Source organism: Musca domestica, unplaced genomic scaffold, assembly GCF_030504385.1.
Source record: "Musca domestica strain aabys unplaced genomic scaffold, Musca_domestica.polishedcontigs.V.1.1 31, whole genome shotgun sequence".
NCBI lineage: Eukaryota > Metazoa > Arthropoda > Insecta > Diptera > Muscidae > Musca > Musca domestica.
The window spans coordinates 8799665-8823451 of record NW_026712309.1 but is presented as its reverse complement, the minus strand read 5'-3'; positions in this window follow the sequence as shown (position 1 = coordinate 8823451).

Below are 23787 nucleotides of genomic sequence, written 5' to 3'. Positions count from 1 at the left end.
TGATATAGTTATTTCTAAGCTGTATTTGAATATTTCCCCAAATATCGTTGTTACAGAGAGCATTTTACGACTGCGGAGGACAAAAATAACATATGCGAAGATTTCATCAAATTTGGCATGCTTATTTTCAGGCCTAATTTACTCGTACTCGTACTATGGTTGTGTCCACGGTACAATTAAAAGGTAAACCCATATATATCATTCACCTTTTGCTTTTTTAAGTGTGCCATTCCGCTTGTAACTCCTCGAATTTCTGGAATTTTTCGGAAAATTCTCACCAAAATGCTTTTGTACGCTTATAAACAATATAATAAGATGTCTCTGGAAAAATGTTAACGCTATCGGACGAGTGGCTTAGAAATGACAGCAGTCTAAAGTTGATTGCAATTTTTTCATCTCACCCTGTATATTCTTGATCAGCATAAAATTCAATGTCGAAATCACTCTAGCTTCCGAACGAAACGAATTAGGTTGGTAAAATTATACTCAGTTGTGTGTTTGTTCTACAGGAATTTTGGTTTTGAAAATGGGCGAAATAGGACCACGTTTTGGTATAGCCCCCATATTTTCCTGTAAATTGGAAGCAAGTGTTCCCATTATGTAAGACACGTCCTTGCAAAGAACTGTTAATGCAGTTTTGATATAATCCCCATACAACTGTACTTCCAAATATTCGGTATTTTGATGATTTGTGCGACACTTTTAACCGGAAATGTTTAAAATTTGCAATTTGAAGTTTTTAATGGCTACTACATCCTATGACAGAAAATTGCACATAAAATTTCACGTCTTCGTATAGCCCCATATAACGGTACGTCCCGATATACGGTATTTTGATGACTTTAGGGTATTATTCACCGGAATTGTTTGAAATATCGTGGTGGGTGCTACAGCCTGTGGCCGAAAATTGCATATGCAGATCTAGGTCTTCGTATAATCCCCATATAACGCTACCTCCCTATATTCGACATTATGATGATTTTAGCATATTTCATATTTGAATACCATAAGGGCCTATGGCGAAAATTAAATTTACAGGTCTTTGTATAAGATATTAATAATTTTTATGATTTTACCAGTATTTTTCAAAGATTTTTTTGCATTATTAAAATAAATGAGAACAACAACGGGCATAGCCTTAGGGCTGTATTTAAGTAGTTTTACGAAAAAGTTGTACGTCCTTATTGTACCATGGTTGTGACAAACTTTTTTTATAATAAAGTAGCTGACCCGGTCTGCGGTGCTGGTCCGTCGATTTAGTTTGTAAAGATTATTTTCAATTTTATTTTGATTTTTATACCCTCAGTCATATGGCTACAGAGGGTATATCATTTGATACGGCCAAATTGTGCCTCTTCGAAATAACAGTTTTAGACCCTAGGTCTCTTTGGACCAAATCCGTTTCAGGACATTTATAGTCGATCTTGCGAAGTGCGTCCATCCGTCTGTCTGGCTGGTCCGCACGATAACTCTCGAAGGGAGTATCCGTTTTGATCCAAACTTATTACATCGTAATATTAATGTTAAACTTAGATCGAGTTCGAAGATGGGCAATATCGGTCCACTCTTCCTTCAAGGTATTGTGAATGATATAAAATTGTAGAACAAGTAAAATGGAATTAGTCGACAGCTGCATATGTTTAGCCAATGTTCGGTTACTTAAATATATGTTGGCTTATTTTATGATTATTCAAAATGTGGTCCCTTCGTAGAAGAAGGAGAAGAATATTTTCCATTCCAAATCTGACATAAGTGTTACAAAAATATTAATATTGATTATCAGATTTGGATTTTATATCGACTTCCTTCACTTTATATGAGATATTTGATATATTTTTAGAAAAGTTTGCGTTACCAAAAATATTTTTATGTGTGAAATTTGAAAAGAGTTTGATGCTTTCTTTGAGCATTTTTTTTTTAAATTTTGAACCCTTTGCGTGGGGAAGGTGTTAGACGAAATGGTCCGATCGTTATAAAAGATCTTGTGTTGATAGACATATTGAGATTTGCAAGTCTGAATGGAATCGGATGTTAATTTCGCGTTTTAGGAGTTTCATGGATATTCAAAATGTTGACCCTTTGTGGGGGAGGTACCAGTAGGAGTAGATCGATATATCCCATCCGACATCCGAAATATGAAGATAACTGGATGCTTATTTCGGATTTAACAATAGTTTTAGTTATTCTAAACTTTGATTCTTTGTGGGGGAGGTACCAGAAGAAATGGTCCGATCTATACCACCTTTATAACATATCTTGTTTTGATGGAAATATTGAGATTTGCCAAGTCAGAATGTAATTGGATGTTAATTTTGCGTCTTACGAGCTTCATGAATATTCAAAATTTTTACCATTTGTGGGGAGGTAGCAGAAGGAGTGGACTTATATATTCCATCTTCACGCCACACCTTGGATCAATGAAAATATTGAGATGTGTAAAATTTGAAGACAATCGGACTCTTGCATCACATTTTATAAGAGTTATAATTCCTAATGTTAACCTAGCACTGATGCAAATATAAGGACTTGCAAAGTTGGAGTAAAATCAGATTATCGTTTTTCTTTCTCTTACAACTCTTTTAAAATGTGATGCAAGAGTCCGAATGTCTCCGAATTACACACATCACACTATTCTTATTAACTCAATGGGCTGGTGTGAAAATGGAACATATAGGTCCACTCCTTCATGAAGCTCGTAAAAGGGGAAATTAACATACGATTCAATTCAGGCTTGGTACATCTCAATATTTCCATAAACACAAGATCTGCTGTAAAGATGGTAAAGACCGGATCATTCCGTCTGGTACCTCCCCCACAAATGGTCGAAGTTTTGAATAACCAAAACGATCATATAATCCGAAATAAGCATCCGGCTCTCTTCATATTTCACACATCCCATTATTTCTACTAACACAAGATCTGCTGTGAAGATGGGATATATCGATACACTCCTTCTGGGTTCAAGATTTTGAAAAACAAAACGCTCGAAGCGAAATAAGCATCAAACTCTCTTCAAATTTCATACAAACATTTTTGTAAACACAAAATTTGTTTTGAAGATGATATATATCTGCGAACCCCTTCTGGTACCTCATACAGAGAGGGTCACAATTTTCCATACTTTTATCTATCATAACTTGCGAAATAAGTCAGCGAATCTTTACAACTTGTCGTATCTAAAAATTTCTATTAAATAGAAATATGAATATGGAATTTATAATTTCGCATAAAATTGGATCAAAACGATTGACTTTCTTGTAATTTTTCATAGACATTTTATAGATGAAGTGTTTGAAATATTCAAAAATTATCACATATCTCATATAAAGTGAAGGAAACAATCAATATAGTCCAAACCTGGCACGTCACAATATTTATATCATACTAGCTGGCCCGGTCCGCGTTGCCGGCCCATACTTTTAGTCTTTAAAGCATAATAAATCACAGATCTGACTTATGTAGATCTGACTTATGTAGGCGGAACAATTTTGATTATAAGTAATGACTCCATTATAATTACTCCAGTTTTGATTTTAAGTAATGACTTGATTATGAGTAATGATTCCATGACTAAATATAAATTAATATTCATGGCAAAAATTATAATTACCGTCGGTTTTAGATATTTTGAATAGCCTGATTTTATTTTTCAGCTATAGGCTTTAATTTAAGTGTTAAATACCTATATGATAAAGAACATCTATAATAGCCCCATGTGAAAATTCAGCTCAATTTTTGATATTGTAAAAAGCATTCAAATGAGCTATAATTTGAAATTTGTATTTCCAGCGTTTAAAATCCCGTACTGCGTGGTATTCAGTTTGGTCCACCTCATACTTGAAGGCAGAATGTTGTCAGAATAGCCAAAAGAATTACTCTTTTGCTCCGATTACCGTAAGATGGGCATTAATTGTTTGTCATTTAAATTGTGCGGTGGAGATCCAATAAAGTTACTTTATAATTTTGTATTTTGTTGTTTCTGCCACAATTTCCGACTGAATGAGTCCCAGATTGACATTTCGGAGTTTATTTCATATAGACGTACATACCAAATCTACATTCCCAACCAATATTCTCTTGGGGGTTACAAATTCAATAGAATACCAAATTTTCTTTTCTGACCACACATTGGTTGGGAAAGTGGACTTGGGATATACTAATGTGGGGACTATACTTAAATAAATTCCTATGTGGATAATTATTTGTAAGATTATTTTCTACCCCAGGTAGCCTCAAGACTAAGATGCGCCCTTTTCCGAAAAATAAAAATTTTATAAGAGGTTTTCTTCCCCCTTAGAAACAAAGATGTCAAATAAGAGCCAACAAATGAAAAAAGTGGCCAAGACCCCGAAAATACCTTAAATCATATGATGGTGATACCAAAACGTGATAATTTTTTGCAAAGATGATTTCTTCTTAAATTATCAACATAAGCTAAAATTAGTACGAAAAATATGGTTAAAATGTAGAATATACTTAGAATCGGGTTGTTCCGTTATCAGGGGTTATGATCCATATCATGACCTGCCAAAGCAATTAAAGGTATCTTGAATGTTTAGGTAGAATTTATATTTTGCGTTCTATATAGTCCGTATTTGACTGATTGCAGTCCCAATGTATTTTGCATTTTGTGTTTTCATTTGACAATTTATTGTCATATGAAAGAAGCAGGTCCACTTTTTGAAATTAACCCCATAACGCTTCTTCGGTCATTTTTGTTTGTTTAAATGTGTTCGCATCTTCCAGCTGAAGCACGATGTAGGTCCTGGAGTAGAAGGCATTTAACATCGTATTGCGCTCTCATTTCATTTTTATATTATTCATTCAGAATTCAAACCAATAAAAAAATGTACACTTCAATATAGAAAAAGAATCTTCAACTAGTTCGCTGATATTTTTGCGGCAAATTTTTAAAGGTGATTACTAAGTTTGTCGGTAGAATGTACTATTATTTTGAAATTCGATTCTATTGAAAAATTGTCGATTTTTCCCGATTCTAGAATTTTCGTATAAAGCGACAACAGATAAAATTTTCATTTATAGATTTTATGTATATATTGGGTATTACGAATAAATACATAAAATCTATAAATAACAGTTTTATCCGTTGTGGCTTTATATTACCCAAAAAAAACCAACACATCATATTACAATTAAAAAAAAAACAGTACAAATGTACATTCGAAAATAGTAAGTCAAGTAAGTAAGTCAAGTCGGTCCGCGTTGCCGGCCCATACTTTTAGTCTTTAAAGCATAATAAATCACAGATCTGACTTTTGTAGGCGGCATAATTTTGATTATAAGTAATGACTCCATTATAATTACTCCAATTTTGATTTTAAGTAATGACTTGATTATGAGTAATGACTCCATGACTAAACATAAATTAATATTCATGGCAAAAATTATAATTACCGTCGGTTTCAGATATTTTGAATAGCCTGATCTTATTTTTCAGTTGTAGGCTTTAATTTGAGTGTTAAATACCTATATGAACATCTATATTAGCCCCATGTGAAAAGTCAGCTCAATTTTTGGTATTGTAAAAAGCATTCAAATGAGCTATAATTTGAAATTTGTATTTCCAACGTTTAAAATCCCGTTCTGCGTGGTATTTAGTTTTGTCCACCTCATACTTGAAGACAGAATGTTGTCAGAATAGCCAAAAAATTACTCTTTTGCTCCGATTACCGTAAGATGGGCATTAATTGTTTGTCATTTAAATTTTGCGGTGGAGATCCAATAAAGTTACTTTATAATTTCCTTTTTTTTTCATGTTTCTGCCACAATTTCCGACTGAAAGACTCCCAGATTGACATTTCGGAGTTTATTTCATATAGACGTACAAATTCAATAGAATACCAAATTTTCTTTTCTGATGACACATTGGTTGGGAAAGTGGACTTGGGGTATACTAATGTGGGGACTATACTTAAATAAATGCCTATGTGGATAATTATCTGTAAGATGTTTTTCTACCCCAGGATGTTTTACCCCAAGTAGCCTCAAGACTAAGATGCGAAATTTTCCAAAAAAATAAAAATTTTATAAGAAGAGATTTTCTTCCCCCGGTCCGCGTTGCCGGCCCGTACTTTTAGTCTTTAAAGCATAATAAATCACAGATCTGACTTATGTAGGCGGAACAATTTTGATTATAAGTAATGACTCCATTATAATTACTCCAGTTTTGATTTTAAGTAATGACTTGATTATGAGTAATGACTCCATGACTAAATATAAATTAATATTCATGGCAGAAATTATAATTACCGTCGGTTTTAGATATTTTGAATAGCCTGATTTTATTTTTCAGCTATAGGCTTTAATTTGAGTGTTAAATACCTATATGATAAAGAACATCTATAATAGCCCCGTGTGAAAATGCAGCTCAATTTTTGATATTGTAAAAATTGAATGCTTTAGCTATAATTTGAAATTTGTATTTCCAACGTTTAAAATCCCGTACTGCGTGGTATTCAGTTTGGTCCACCTCATACTTGAAGGCAGAATGTTGTCAGAATAGCCAAAAGAATTACTCTTTTGCTCCGATTACCGTAAGATGGGCATTAATTGTTTGTCATTTAAATTGTGCGGTAGAGATCCAATAAAGTTACTTTATAATTTTGTATTTTGTTGTTTCTGCCACAATTTCCGACTGAATGAGTCCCAGATTGACATTTCGGAGTTTATTTCATATAGACGTACATACCAAATCTACATTCCCAACCAATATTCTCTTGGGGGTTACAAATTCAATAGAATACCAAATTTTCTTTTCTGACCACACATTGGTTGGGAAAGTGGACTTGGGATATACTAATGTGGGGACTATACTTAAATAAATTCCTATGTGGATAATTATTTGTAAGATTATTTTCTACCCCAGGTAGCCTCAAGACTAAGATGCGCCCTTTTCCGAAAAATAAAAATTTTATAAGAGGTTTTCTTCCCCCTTAGAAACAAAGATGTCAAATAAGAGCCAAAAAATGAAAAAAGTGGCCAAGACCCCGAAAATACCTTAAATCATATGATGGTGATACCAAAACGTGATAATTTTTTGCAAAGATGGTTTCTTCTTAAATTATCAACATAAGCTAAAATTAGTACGAAAAATATGGTTAAAATGTAGAATATACTTGAAATCGGGTTGTTCCGTTATCAGGGGTTATGATCCATATTATGACCTGCCAAAGCGATTTAAGGTATCTTGAATGTTTAGGTAGAATTTCTATTTTGCGTTCTATATAGTCCGTATTTGACTGATTGCAGTCCCAATGTATTTTGCATTTTGTGTTTTAATTTGACAATTTATTGTCATATGAAAGAAGCAGGTCCACTTTTTGAAATTAACCCCATAACGCTTCTTCGGTCATTTTTGTTTGTTTAAATGTGTTCGCATCTTCCAGCTGAAGCACGATGTAGGTCCTGGAGTAGAAGGCATTTAACATCGTATTGCGCTCTCATTTCATTTTTATATTATTCATTCAGAATTCAAACCAATAAAAAATGTACACTTCAATATAGAAAAAAGAAAAAGAATCTTCAACTGGTTCGCTGATTTTTTGCGGCAAATTTTTAAAGGTGATTACTAAGTTTGTCGGTAGAATGTACTATTATTTTGAAATTCGATTCCATTGAAAAATTGTCGATTTTTCCCGATTCTAGAATTTTCATATAAAGCGACAACGGATAAAATCTATTAATAACAGTTTTATCCGTTGTGGCTTTATATTACCCAAAAAAACCTACACATCATATTAGAATTCAAAAAAAAAAAAAAAAAAAAACAAGTAAAAAAGCTGTAAGTTCGGCCGGGCCGAACTTTTAATACCCTCCACCATTTGGTACAAATTTGGCATTTTCTAATAAATAAAATCCGTTAAAAATTCTGTTAAAATCTTAAGAATACCGAATGCTTATACGACGACGTGGGCCAGCATAGGCAACTTTTGTCATAAGTTATTACACTATTTAAATGCGAAACTTGAAGAAAAATCTGTTTATAATCTAGCTAATATCATTAAAATACCGAATATGGGGGGTACCGTTATATGGGGGCTATACGAAGACATGGACCTGCACAGACAATTTTCTGGCATGGGCTGAAGTATCCATTCCGAAATTCACATGCGAAATTTGAAACAATCCCGGTAAATAATGTCGCTAAAATCATCAAAATACCGAATATCGGGGGGTACGGTATATGGGGGCTATATGAAGACGTGGACCTATATGGCCCATTTTCTGTTTTATGCTGCAGTATCTATTACGAACTTCAAACACCAAATTTGGAACGATTTCGCTGAATAATTTCGCTAAAATCATCAAAATACCGAATATCGGGGGGTACCGTTATATGGGGGCTATATGAAGAAGTGGACCTACATGGCTCATTTTTTGACTTAGGATGTAGTATCCATTACGAAGTTCAAATACTAAATTTGAAACGATTCCGGTAAACAATGTCGCAAAAATCATAAAAATACCGAATATCGGGGGGTACCGTTATATGGGGGCTACACGAAGACATGGACCTGCACAGATAATTTTCTGTTTTAGGCTGTAGTATTCAATACGAACTTCAAATGCCAAATTTGAAACAATTCCGGCGAATAATGTCGCTAAAATCATAAAAATACTGAATATCGGGAGGTACAGTTCTATGGGGGCTATATGATAACTAGGACCTACATGGCCCATTTACGAACTTAACCTGCCTACTGGCAAAATATACATGTGTGCAAAATTTTAGCCTTCTATCTCAATTTGTTCGAAAGATAGCGTGATTACAACAGACAGACAGACAGACAGACAGACAGACAGACGGACAGACAGACACACAGACAGACAGACGGACATGGCTAAATCGTCTTAGAATTTTACGCTGATCAAGAATATATATACTTTGTTGGGTCTGACATGAGTATTTCGAGGAGTTACAAACGGAATGACAAAATTAATATACCCTCCATAGTATGGTGGAGGGTATAAAAAACACTACAAATGTACATTCGAAAATAGTAAGTCAAAATGGAAAAAAATATGCAATATAAAACATTACTATTGTACATTTTAAAAGTCAAAATGAAAATGTTCAAATTTCACATTATTACGTGATTTTTTTGGATTTTATTCTTTTCTGCCAAGAGGCAATTCCGAATTTGTCTAAATCGTTAAAATCAGACCTGCGGTCTTTATGTTATAAGAGTAGTAACTAACACAACTTTCTTTTACATATAGAGAGATAGATTTAAAAGTAGGCGCGTTTCTCAGCCCCTAAATAAGTACTTAGGGTTGGATGGAAAGCCAACAGCATCTCGTGTAATAATTCTCAAACCGATATCTTCACTATTTTGGCAAATATAAAGATTTCAGATAAATCGTAATAGTGGGCGTAAAAGGAGGCGTGGTCAATATTTTTTTCTTCAAAAACCTAACTTGGGATATGACGAACGTTTGTACAAAAAATTATGCAAATCGGTTCAGCCGTTTTCAACTGATTCCGTTACCAACAAACAACAATTGATTTTTATATATATAGATTTATTTAGGATCGATACGAATTGAGCAATATTGTTCCACTCCTTCGGAAACTACAACATAGAGGGTCAACAGTTTGAATAATCAAAATAGAAGTCAAAATATTTTTAAATAATCGGACATTGGCTACATGTATACATCTGTCGGCAAAATCGACTGACACATTTTTACTTGTTTAAATACACGTAATTTCAAGTTAAAAAACTATAATTTTTTCAAAAATGATTCCTTGCAAACTAAAGTCAATCTAAAACCTATTGCCAACTTTTCCATCCATTTCTCAAATAGAAACTTTCCGCAATCCTGGGATGGTTGGCATTTGGTGGTTTACCATAAAACGGCACCATTCCATTATTAGGGCGGTAAAGGTCAAAGTTTCCCAGGTGATTAGGTTATAATTTTTGTATTTGTAATACCTAACAATTATCCGATGTATTTAGCTTTGTCGAACTCATTATCAAGGGAAGTTAACATTTACCATGAACATGAGTTCAATATAGCGGTACCGACCAGTACCAGTTATAAAACAAGTAAGCAAAGGCTATAGTCGTGCGGGGCCGACTATGTTATACCCTACAATACTACAATATGTTAGTAGCCACCTTATGTCCAACTCCATATTGGAAGATTTCGGTTTTGAAATTAGGATTTTGACTAGGGACATTTGCCCAATATTTATGCACTCCGTCGGGCTGTTAGTTGTTGTAGTCCATTTTACAGTTAAATATAATCCAATGGTCATCCAAAATGCTAGAATTCTTCCCTGTCCTTAACTATCTTCTCAGGCGTGTCGATTGGCTTCTATTATGTGATCAGGAGATTTTTTCTGTTTTTGGTTCATTCGAAGCCCTAAATATTTTCGATCATCTCCAAAAGCAAGAGGCCCCTATGTATCTCCAAATTTAGACTCATCCATATGATTTTCTTGTCTACTATATTTGTAAGTAATGCTGGTATTTTTTCACACAAAGTTAGTGGTCTATTGTACCCGCTGTCCTAAACTCTAACTTTATGCGAGATTTCGTGTCCTTTAGTTTATATTTGTGACCTTTATAACGGCTGCAAAATCAGGAACATTTTTGGTTGTTGGTCCATTTCAACCCCTAATATTTTGCGGACATCTTTGAAAACAATAGGCCTAGCCCTTCTGAGCCCAATCCTACCCTTGTGAGAATGTTCGTGAGGATCGGACGATATTTGCAATACTTATATAATATCCCCAACCTGTGTTGTAAGGTGAAAAAATATTAAAAAATATTATAAGTCAAATTGAAAAAATCGCATGAGATAAAAAATATGAAAAATTAAAAAAATGTCACAAAATACTACAAAATCTATATTAACATCATTCTTGATACCTTTTTATGCGATTTTTTTTAGATTTTATTCCTTTATGTCAAGAGGGCATTCTGAATTGACAAAATTTGTCAAAATCGGTCCAGCCAATCTTGAGATATACACATTTCCTTTGTATATACACATTGTATATATTTCGTTATATATAAACGATATATTTACTGTCGGCATCTACGTAATGGTCAGAATTAACCTGTTCGTCTATTTATGATTTCGCCGGGATTAAAAATATTCGCGGTTTAATGGAAAATTGTACTTTTATTTAACACAATTGTTGTGGCCTATTTCACTCACTAAATATTACCCGATGACCATCAAAATTAGAAGGCTTCTGCCCAGCCCTATAATTGCGACCTGTAGAGCAACTGCAAAATCATGAAATTTTTCAATTTTTGGTCCATTTCAACCCCTAAATATTATGCGACCATCTCCATCTATTCTATTCTGACCCTAACCTCCATTCTAAATTTCGTGAAGATAGGGCCATAATTGCGACCTGTAGAGTGATTACAAATTAGCATGGACAGACGGACGGACGGGCATACATAGTTAGATCGACTCAGCTCGGCGAGATGGGAAGATCCATATATACTTTCCTATGTGGGAAACCAATATTTCGTGGTGTTACATAATGTTTGGACCAATCAAACTTATAATACCCCCATCACATAGTGTTGTATGGTATAAAAAGTTGATACAAATACCAAATGTTAGATGTCCAACTCTATACATTCCCCAACTACAAATTTTAGAAGCATTTAGAAATTTTAAAAGTTGTTTATATCTCGAAAAGTCAACACAATAGTTAACCAAATAATAACTTAATGGGCTTTGTTCCATTATATTATGTGATGTTAAATTTGGCAAAAAATGGGTGGAATATGCTCATAGGGTAACCAGTCTAAAAACGGGCCAAATGCTTTACTTTACAGGTGGCTGGGAAATACGTGCGTATTATGTATAGCGTGACTCTAAGAATCGCGATATCTTGAGAATGTAACAATTAGGAAGAAAGTCGCTACGATCATTTTGTTGAGAATTTTAAGATGTACAACTTTTGTTCAAACAACGTATTCACAGAACTTACCGTATTCGGGAAAATGTCGGAATAGTAACTATGGTGATCTTTGACCTCGACAGTTAGGCAGAAATGGGATTTATTGGTATTTTCCAGCTCCATACCGAAATCCAGCCTTGTGGAAATATTTTAAATTGCACGCCTGTTTTATCCATTTGGACTGGACTATAGTAGCGATTAACCAATCATTTGTTTCGATGTATATTAGTTTCAATTTCGTTTTCATTTGGTTAACATGCCCACGTTTCGCTAATTTCGAAAGTTAAAAAAAAGTGATTGAAGATTAATCTTAAAGACCTAAATAAAGCTCCCAAGAACAACATACGCGTAAATAGAAAACAATATGATAAACGGACAAAAGCAATTATTGGGACAGTATTGCAGACAAATGAAGACTTAAATATAACAATAAATATTGCAGTTAACATAATATGTTTAAAAAATCGTCTAATACAATCAAAAATATAAATAATTAGAGTGGTAGATTTGATAGAAAGTTCACCTAAGTGTTGCCGATTGAAATTTCACTGCTGAGACTGGGAATTGAACTCAACACCTTCACATTGTTCAAGATGGTAGTTGTGACTTCTATTCTAAAACGACCAACGCATCATTATATAGATTAACATGTGGTCAAAAGGCAATATTATACAGTTTTTGCCGAAAAAAATATTACAAAACAGAATATTAGGGTTCTAAATGGGTACTACAATCTATGAAAAATTACTTATATAGCCCCCATATTACGGTACTTCCCAATATTCGGTATTTTCATGATGTAATCGACATTATTCACCGGAATTTCGTATGTAGAGATCCTAATGGATATTACAGGCTATGACGGAACATTGTCTATGCATGTCCACATCTTCGTATAGCTACATAGCGGTACCTCCCCTTATTCGGGATTTTGACGATTTTAACGACATTATTCACCGTCTTCGTTTAGTCCCCGTATAACTGTTTTCATTTTCCAAATGGTGGAGCATATTAGATGTTCGGCCCGGCCGAACTTAACTGCTTTTTTACTTGTTTATTTTTTGTCATTTTTTTATTTTTTGTCATATTTTGAAAAAGTGAAACAAATCAAATTAATGCACAATAAGATGGTAGTTGTGACTTCGATTCTAAAACGACTAACGCATCATTATATACATAGATTAACACGGTCAAAAGGCAAAAAAGGCGAAGGAAAAACTGCATCCAATAAGAAATCCGTTATATCGGGGCTGACTACAAGAAAGTACAGTCAGGTAATTTCGCTTGAAAATCTATTTTTTCTGTTTCACTCCGAAAATAGTCGCGAAAGGCATATTTAGCAACATGTGCTAATTTCAAAGATATATTGGGACCACTTTTATAACCGCAAGAGACTGGCGGACAGAAAAATGGACTCTCTGTATCCTCAAAGAATATTTTGTGGCGAGTTGAACTGATGACAAAATAACTAAACCATATTTGTGGTATTAATAGAGAAGTTAAGTTGGGCTGACCTCTTTATGTTCTCAATCAAGAGGTGAACTAAACTAAACACCTTGCAGTAAGATTTCTACGATCGTTACGAATTCAAATTTGTAGAACATTTGATTGGATTTGTTTCAGAAATTGCTTCCTTCGAACTAGTGAGCGAAACCTTGAAACAGAAAAGGTACACTAATTAGGAAATGAAAATTGCATACATTTATCATGCATAGTGAGTTTCATAGAGAAATGGGCCTAAAATACTCGGTCCTAACCCAAAAAAAAAAAAAAACATCAATATTAAACCATGAATTAATTTCAATAGTTTGATTGCAGCTGAAAGCCGCAAAGTATAGAGAAATGGTCTAAAATGGCAACATTTATGGCCTAGATAGTTCAATATATATTCGAAGATTACAATGTATTTAAAATATACATTTAACTCTAAAACTTTGGGCCAGCAACGCGGACCGGATCAACTAGTTGATTATAATTTTTCATTTACATTAGTTTAGTATGTGGATTCCAAAAATACTTTTCACATCTGTCTTAAAATATCGCTTTTCCTTTTATAAAGTTGTTTGCTTTTTCCGTAAAATTGTGGTTTTGTGGGCGTTTCTGGTGAAGATACATAGAATTCAGAAAATGAATACAAAATGTGTTATTATGTTAAAACATCCTAAAATAAGTTTAGACGATAAGAATGTCATTGAGGAAACAGAGTTTATTACCATCACATCGTCACAAATTTGAAAATTGTTTCTATTTTTATAATATACGGAATACGGACACTCAATACGCACACTCATTGGTACAGACTGACAGGCAGACAACAATCAAATTCTGTCAGGCTTTATGATTAATTTTAACCATTAAATGTAATTTGGCGTAATGAGAGGTTTGTGCACAAGAAACAGAGGAATTTCATGTACGATTGACTGTTTTAATTAGATTCATTGTCAGACGAAGAAAGCCACTGTTTGAGTCGCATGTACCACTTATACAGCGTATAGGTACGTATATTTCCGTGGAAGACATGTTGGCGACTGCAGCGACATATTTGGACATATACCATTTGTAGAACTGATGATATCTATGGAATCGCACGGAGATAATCGGAACAACGGAGCGTTTCTGTTTTTCTTCTTAACTAATGCCACTGGAATGCAGCCATCTTCATTGGGGAACAATAATAGTGATAGACATCAACGTTGCTGGTGAAGCTTGTCCGTCCTTAGGTTTGTTTACTACCTGCCTAGCTGTCTGTTACTGCATTGGCACAAATGCAACTACGTACCTAGTTGTATCTGAAATACATTGCTTCTTCCTTTTACTCGTTTTTCTTTCATTTCAGGAGTTCTGATGCTGTTACTCACTTTATTTGCTTTATGTTTTCTTTGTGGATCGTCTCGACTTCATGCACGATCATATGTCATCGCATACGCTCATACTTGTAGTCAATGCACGTGGCCCAGGAATTTTACTGTATTAGGATAGTTGTAAATACCAAAGCGCTACAAACATACCTATAGACGTTGAAATATAAATAAGCATGCACACATACAAACAGGCAAAAGCATCGACATACGTATATGCAACAAAAAGTCTATCTGCCGGTAAAGTGATCGATAGATACATGTTTGCAATTTTTTATAAAAACTCTGGTTAACGCATAGATATGTATGTACATATTGAACACACATGTGTATATAAACACACGTATATATTTACGTGGATACAGTCAAGATACGCACTTACCTATATACTGTGTTCGTCCATACATATGTACTTATATATGCGTTGCGTGGATAAATAAATGTACGACGTATTCTAGATTTCAACTGTAAAATGCCATTGCAATGCGAATAGACTTCAAATCAAAATTTATTGTCAATGTTCTGTTCAATGTTGCTGCCTGGAAGTCTGACTGTCTTCAGTTATGTTTGTGTTTAGTGTCCAGCAGCTAGCATCCCTCACTTTCAGCAACATCAGTGGCATCCGTCTTGTGGTGTTCGTCGCACAGACTAGCAGTCGACTGTCAACTTGTTTGTGGTTATCTGTAAACTGAAAATAAAAAATAAAAAAACACAATAGGCAAATGCTCCCGAGGGGCTACATTTATATGCACATACACACCCACAACAAGCGTATGTACATATGTATACACTGGACAGTCATAAATAAACTACATATTTCAGTTCAAGTTTTTCCTAGAAGGGTCAAATTTTAATTAAATTCAGCTATTTCAAAAATACGCATAGTCCTATTCATTGCGTTGTCACTGCTAAAGAGCTTTAAAAATTGGCAACAATTTAAATACAAAAATGATTGATAAAAACTAAACAGATTATGTTTGTGTAAAGCTAAAAATTTTCATCGAATGAGAACAGAACATACCATACACAGAGAATCGGGAATCGACAATATATAGAGCTATATCAAATTGTGGAAATGCATTCACATATTTATGAATGTCTGGTGCCACCTGACCAAGTCTAAATTACAACTAATTCGTCTAAAAATGTGTCTGAAGACTTAAAAATTCGTAAAAATGGAAGGTACCAATATGTTGTAATTACACAACATAATGGATCCATAGTGAACAAAAGAATGGAACAGCTGATTGAATTGGTAATTTCGTCCAAATTTGGTACATCGTAATATTTCCATTAAGTTCAGAGATGGGCTATATCGGCCCATTTCTAATGGGACCAACGAACATTGGAAAAAATTAAAATAATTACAATGGTTCACTCCTTCCGGTGGTTTTGGAAATATGTACTAAGTGCAAGAACTTCATGAAGTGGTATTAAATTTGGTACAATTTGGTTTGGTGTACGAAAACTACTAAATTTGATTTTGAATTTTTAAAGTTGTTTGCCAATGGTATAAAATACTTTTAGGAACATAATTTTCTACAAAAAAGTTAAAACTTTACTAAAAATGTGTTTTCAGTCAAATTGCCGTTTTTAGATCAAAAACGTTTTCCTTGTTTTGTGATTTATTGCTGTAGTGTTTTCAACCTATTTTTAAGGATCACAGTGGTTATGGTAAATGAAACAAATTTTCCATATACACCGATATCAGCTAATAATAATAAAGGGTTCTTATGTATACATTAAAATGTTTGGTATTTTAGAGTTTTCATCCACCGAATTCGAAGTTATTTCGAACTAGAAGTAAACACTTATTTTTAATTAATATTCATCTTTCATTAATGTTCTGGCATAATTTGAAATTTAGAAATATAACTAATGGGTATATCATATCTATCCGAAATAGTATGTCCTCGGTTTGCATCAGCCCCCTTGTAAAAGATCAATTGATGGTATCGTAAAGTGTTTGGAATTATTTTCCAGTGCAATGAGCTCTTGAATATTTGAATTTGTTTTGATGGATTTAGTTTTGTCAAACTCTTAAATATTCGCTGGGTACTTTGCGATTTACAAATTCTCATCGTTAAAGAATGTTGTGTTTTGTATATTTTGAAGTTTTAATCACATTTTATCTTAACGATTTGTAACGTCAAATCTCAAGGTCTTAAGATCTCTGTAGACCATGCTGCAAGGTAGTTAATTCTGCCTATCTTGTGATGGAGTATGTAAAGAGCTCGGGGCGGCCAACCATAACTCATCAAGCCATAAATGGGTTTATTTTGTTTCGTCATAAATTTCTAACACCACAAAACATTCCTTGTAATTTATAGACATCGGATTTTCACATGTTTTTTGTTTTTTAGCTATTTGAAACCAAACTCTTTATTAAAATGATTTGCCATTTAAGTATAAAATCTATATATATATATACTACCTGACCCGGACCGCGTTGCTGGCCCGTAAACGTTGGCTTACAACCATGATATAAGAATACAGAAAGATGTATAAACTTTTGGGAAGGTATATATGTTTTCCTATACGATACCAAACGGAGGTTGTAATGATATGCAGTTTTTAGTTTTTTTTATAATTTTAATAGTTTTTTTTATTCAAAAATGTAATTTCTAAAATTGGTTTGATAGTTCATTGTTCCAGTAGCTGAGTCTACCCATATTCTTCTACCATGCTTTTAACTGTAGTCAATTTACAAATTTGCCGGTTTTCATGGTTAACACTTATCGATATTTTCCTTATTTTGTGGTTTATTGTTGTATTCTTTCCAACACGTTTGATTAAGGTGCACAATATTTATGATGAATGAAAGAATCTTTGCATGTACACTTATATATATGTTTTCAATTTTTTGTACCATAATATGGAGGGTATATTAGGGTTGTCATTGCGTTCGTAAAACCTCGAAATATACATTTTAGACCCCACAAAGTATATATATTTTTTATCAGCATTAAGTCGATTTAGTGATATCCGCCCGTCTCTGGAAATCACTCTAGCTTCCGAACGAAATGAAGTAGGCTAATAAAATTTTGCTCAAATGAATATTCGGTATTTTGATGATTTTAACTACATTATTTACTGAAATTGTTTCAAAATTGCTATTAGAAGTTCGTAACGGATACTACAGCCTATGACAGAAAATTGTCTGTGCAGGTCCACGTTTTGGTATAGCCTCCATATATAGGTACCTTCCTATCTTTGGCATTTTGATGATTTTAGCGAGATTATTCACCAGAATTGTTTCAAATTTAGTATTTTAAGTTCGTAATGGATACTAAAGCCTATGACCAAAAACCCTAAACAGAGGGAGAGTCAATAGTACGTCATATACTAACTACGAAACTGATATCCTCATTATTTTGGCAAATATTAAGATTTTAGGGAAATCGAAAAAATGTGCGCAAAAGCAGGCGTGGTCATTTTTCCTTTACATAAAAACCTAACTCGGGGTAGGACGAACATTTAAAAAAATATAAATCCAAATAGTTCCAGCCGTTCTCAACTGATTCAATTACAGACAAACAACAATTGATTTGTATTATAGACTAAAAGGGAGGTGTGGTCAGTTACTCAGCCCCCAAGTAAGTACTTAGTGTTGGATGGAGAGCCAACAGCATGTCGTGTATTAATTTTCAAACCGATATCTTCATAATTTTGGCAAATATAAGAATTTTAGATAAATCGAAATAGTGGGCGTGAAAGTAGGCGTGGTCAATACCCTTTTCTTTGAAAACCTAACTCGGGGTATGACGAACGTTTGTACAAAAAATTATGCAAATCGGCCCAGCCATTCTCAACTGATTTCATTACCAACGAACAACAATTGATATTTATATATATACACCAGCTGGGCCGGTCCGCGTTGCCGGCCCGCAGTTTTAGTCTTTAATGCATTGTTTTTAAAGTATAATAATTCACAGATCTGGCTCACATAAGTGGCACAATTTTTTATATAAATAATGACTCGACTAAATAGAAATAAATATTCATCGCAAAAACGTCAATACAGGTTCACGTAAAGGGCAATTTATAGTGTTTCAAAAAACCTGATGTGTGTTTAGGCTAATATGGGGAAAACCATATTACATGGGCTATTATAAACAGTTGATGTATACTTTTTTAAATATGTGATTTATTATTTAGCTTTTTGACCCTCAAATTAAAATTTCTACCTGAAAAATAGATAAATATTTATTTTTATGTAGTCGAGTCATTATTAACTAAAAATTGTGCCACTTAAGTGAGTCAGATCTGTGAATTATTATACTTTAAAACCGGGCCAGCTAGTAATAGTATAATTCAAAGACGATTAAACCAATGTCCGGTTCCTTAAATCATATGATGGTTATAGCATACGTGATCAGTTTTTGCAAGGATGCTTTCTTCCCAAATTACCAACATTTGCCAATATTAGTGTGAGAATGTGGTTAAAATGTAAGATATACTTAAAATCGGGTTGTATCCTTATACGGGGGTCATGACCCATATCGTGAACTGCAAAAGCGATTTAAGGTATCGTGAATGTTTAGAAAGAATTTCTGAAAGAATAGAAATCCTTTTCCCTATTCTTTTTTGCGCCCTTTATATTCGGTATTCCACTGATTGCAGTACCAATGAATTTTGCACATTGAGTTCTCATCATTGGACGGATTATTGTCATGTGAAAGAAGTAGGTAGGTCCACGTTTTGAAATGAGTCCCATAACGTTTTATCGGTTATTTTTGTTTGTTTGAATGTGTTCGCAAAATTTCACGATAAAAGATTTTTTTTATAAAATTTTTTGGGAATTTTTTTTTTTTTTGCCAAGATTCCATTCCGAAGTTGTATGAATTGTAATAATCCGTCAAAAAGTGTTTGAGTTATGAGCATTGTAACTAATAAACAAATTTAAAAAAAAATCTTCAACGTGTTCGCTGGTATTTGACAGCGAATGTTTAAAGGTCCTTACGAATTTTGGTCATTACTATTAATTAGAAATTTGATTCCATTTAAAAAATGTCCTCTATTGTTTCCGATTTTAGAGTTTTTGCAATGCAAAAGGCTCTTTTTTGATTTATTAGCAATTTTAAAAGGGATATAAACTTTTGACATTCGAAAAAGTGCAAGAATAGACTCAAAAGAGCTAAAGAGTTGCTCGCTTGGGCGGAAGTAGTATATATATATATATATATATATATATATATATATATATAGCAATTTTAAAAGGGATATAAACTTTTGACATTCCAAAAAGTGCAAGAATAGACTCAAAAGAGCTAAAGAGTTGCTCGCTTGGGCGGAAGTGGTATATATATATATATATATATATATATATATATATATATATATATATATATATATATATATATATAAAAGAGGAAAATGTTTGTATGTTTGTTTGTTTGTAATTTATGGCCTCGAAAACCGCTGAATAGATTTTCCTGAAAATTTCCATATATACTGCAACATCGCCTGAAAGTAACATAGGCTATATACATTTTTGAATTTCCACTTGGAACTGGAGATATAGCATCAGAATCGGAGGTACCTCCCAAAAATTTAGATTTTATATGCACATATTTATTGATTGGTTGAAGATACAGTCTCCAAATTTGGAATACGTAACGGAATTTGGAACAAAAATAAGTTTGAAAAATTATATTAAAATCGGTTCAGATTTGGATATAGCTCTCATATATATTTTCGACAGATTTAATGTATTTTATGCACCATATGTTCGATTCCAAAGAAATTTGGAATATGTAACGGGATTTTGATTAGAAAATAAATTAGTCAAATTATATTAAAATCGGTTCAGATTTGGATATAGCTCCCATATATATTTTCCGCCGATTTCACATATTTGATGCACAAATGCACGTATTTCCGATTCCAACGAAATTCGGCATGAGTGGCTAAATTTGGTACAAAAATAATTTTGACAAATTATATTCAAATACGCTCAGATTTGATTATAGCTCCCATATATATACTCAGCCGATTTCACATATTTGATGCACCCAAAGCAAGAGAGACAAAATCTGGCACCAGAAAAAAATTATATTGAAATTGGTTGAGGTTTGGGTATAGCTAACATATATATTTCGGCCGATTTCATACATGTTATGCACCAAACATGATATATATGACCGATACCAATGAAATTCAGAATGTGTGGCTGAATTTGGTTACAATAATAAATGTGACAAATTAATTGGATATTAGTTAAGATTTGGATATAGCTCCCATATATATATTCTCGGCCGATTTCACATATTTGACGCACCAAATTCAATGAAATATGAAAGGTGTGGCGGAATTTGGTGTAAAAGTAATTTTTTTTAAATTATATTTAAATCGGATCAGATTGGGATATGATTTTAATAAGAACCATTGACCCACAAAGACTTAGGCTAACACTAAAAAACAACACAACAATTAATTTGAAATACGCTTATTACGGCGAAATATATTGCTATGTCGAATTCACTAATTGCAATAGAAATGCCACTCAACTTCAAAAGATTGCAGTTTACTGCACGCTTGGTATTTGCTATGAAATAAATAAATCCGAAGGACAAACCCTTCGTGTATGTATGTCATGTTACTGCTTTTCTAATGGTTTTGTTTATTTACGCATTAAATTAGTGGAATAATTTTTTTAATTTTTAAATATGTTTTTTTTTCGTAAATAAAATTTTGAATGCATATAACATCAAAAGGGGTAGCGAAGCGCACCGGGTTCAGCTAGTATATATATATATATATATATAAATATATATATATATATATATATATATATATATATATATATATATATATATATATATATATATATATATATACTAGCTGAACCCGGTGCGCTTCGCTACCCCTTTTGATGTTATATGCATTCAAAATTTTATTTACGAAAAATATATATATATATATATATATATATATATATATATATATATATATATATATATATATATATATATATATATATATATATATATATATATATATATATATATATATATATAAATGTAAGTTGTGTTAGTTACTACGCTTATAACTTAAGAACCGCTGGATTAATTTTAACGATTCACACAAATTCGGAGTTGTCTACTCTCCGAAAAGGATAATATCCAAAAAAATCGCGTACAAATGTGATATATTAACATTTTCATTTTGACTTTTCAAATGTACAATAGTAATGTTTTATTTTGCATGATTTTTTTTCCATTTTGACTTACTTTTTTCTAATGTACATTTGTAGTGTTTTTTTATATTTTATTTTTGAATTCGAATATTTATACCAATTTATTTAATTGACTTGATTTCTTGAGAACTGAAATTGATGGCGGGTTACATGGAAGTGTAGTAGCGAATTATGTGGTGGCGAAACGGAATAGATGATATCGAAATAATTTAACGCGGTCACACCAAAGTTAAAAGATAATTACTTTTTCTAAATCGCTGAAAAATCATGAAAAAGAGATCTCATTGCAAAAATCAAAAAAACATTTTCAATGGAATCGAATTTTAAAGTAATAGTACATTCTATTGACAAACTTTGTAAGGAAGGATCTTAAAACATTTGCTGTAAAAAATCAGCGAAAAAGTTGAAGACTTTTTCAATTTGTTATTCTTTTTTTTGTCAATTTTTTTTGTGAACAAAATAAAGAATAATTTTTCACTAAAAAAATTGAATAAGTGCGAAATAGGATGTTAACTGACATCTACCTTTCAACTCCAGGGCCTATATCGTGGGTTAGCTGGAAGATGCGAACACGTTTAAACAAACAAAAATGACCGAAAACAACTTAATGGGGCTCATTTCAAAGCGTGACAATGATCCGTCCAATGAGAGCTCAAAATGCAAAATTCTTTGGGAGAATAATAAGTAATATACCAATATTGAAATAAAAGGTGCAAAATAGTAGAGCGAATGGGACTTTTAGTAAGAAAAGGTTTTATATCCTTCCAGAAATTCTTCCCAAACATTCAAAATACCTAAAATCACTTCTGCAGGTCTTTATATCGATCATAACTCATGGATAAGGGAACAACCCGATTTCATATTTATATAACCATCTATGATTTAAGTTATTTTTGGGGTCTTGGCCGGCCACTTTTTTCATTTTTTGGCCCTTATTTGACATTTTTGTTTCTAAGGGGGTAGATAACCTCTTCGCATAAAATTTGAAATATTCAGAGTAGGGCCCATATTGGTCTTGACCACATTCATCAATTGATTTGGCTAAAAAATTTTATTTATGCCACCCTGGGGTAGGGAACCATCATACAGATAATTGCCACATAAGAATTTATTTAAGTAAAGTCCCCACATTGGAGTATCCCCAAGTCCACTTTCACATCTAATGTGTGGTCAGAAAAGAAAATTTTGTATTCTATTGAATTTTTAACCCCCAAGAGAATATTGGTTGGGAACGTAGATTTGGGATGTACATCTATATGAAATAAATTGTGAAAACATGAACAAATTACAAATATAAGAAAGTAGCACGGGACCGAATATTTGTTGAATCGTTATTGAATTATACTATGATGAAAAATATGGACTTTATGGGGTCTCCAACTTACAATTTAAATGGCAATTAAAATTAATTCCCATCTTACGGTAATGGGTGTAAAATATTAATTATATTTGACTATTCTAAAATCATTTTGCAATCAATTATGAAGTGGATAGAACTATTTTAACTTATTAAAATCACGCGAAATGCTATGACATGCTATGTTGTTCTGCTATATTTTTGATTTGGCCTCTATTTGTCATCTTGGATTATAAGGGGTAGAAGAAAGTTTTCAATGTAGGTCGATGTTTCGGAGTAGTGCCCATATAAAGGTACCTCCTGATTTAACCATATTTGAAAGGGTTTGGCTAAAAATTTGTATTTGGGGGTGAAAATCTTACAGAAAAATTTCAATATATCTACAAATTTTAGAATTTTCTCCATGTAATAGTACTCTCTC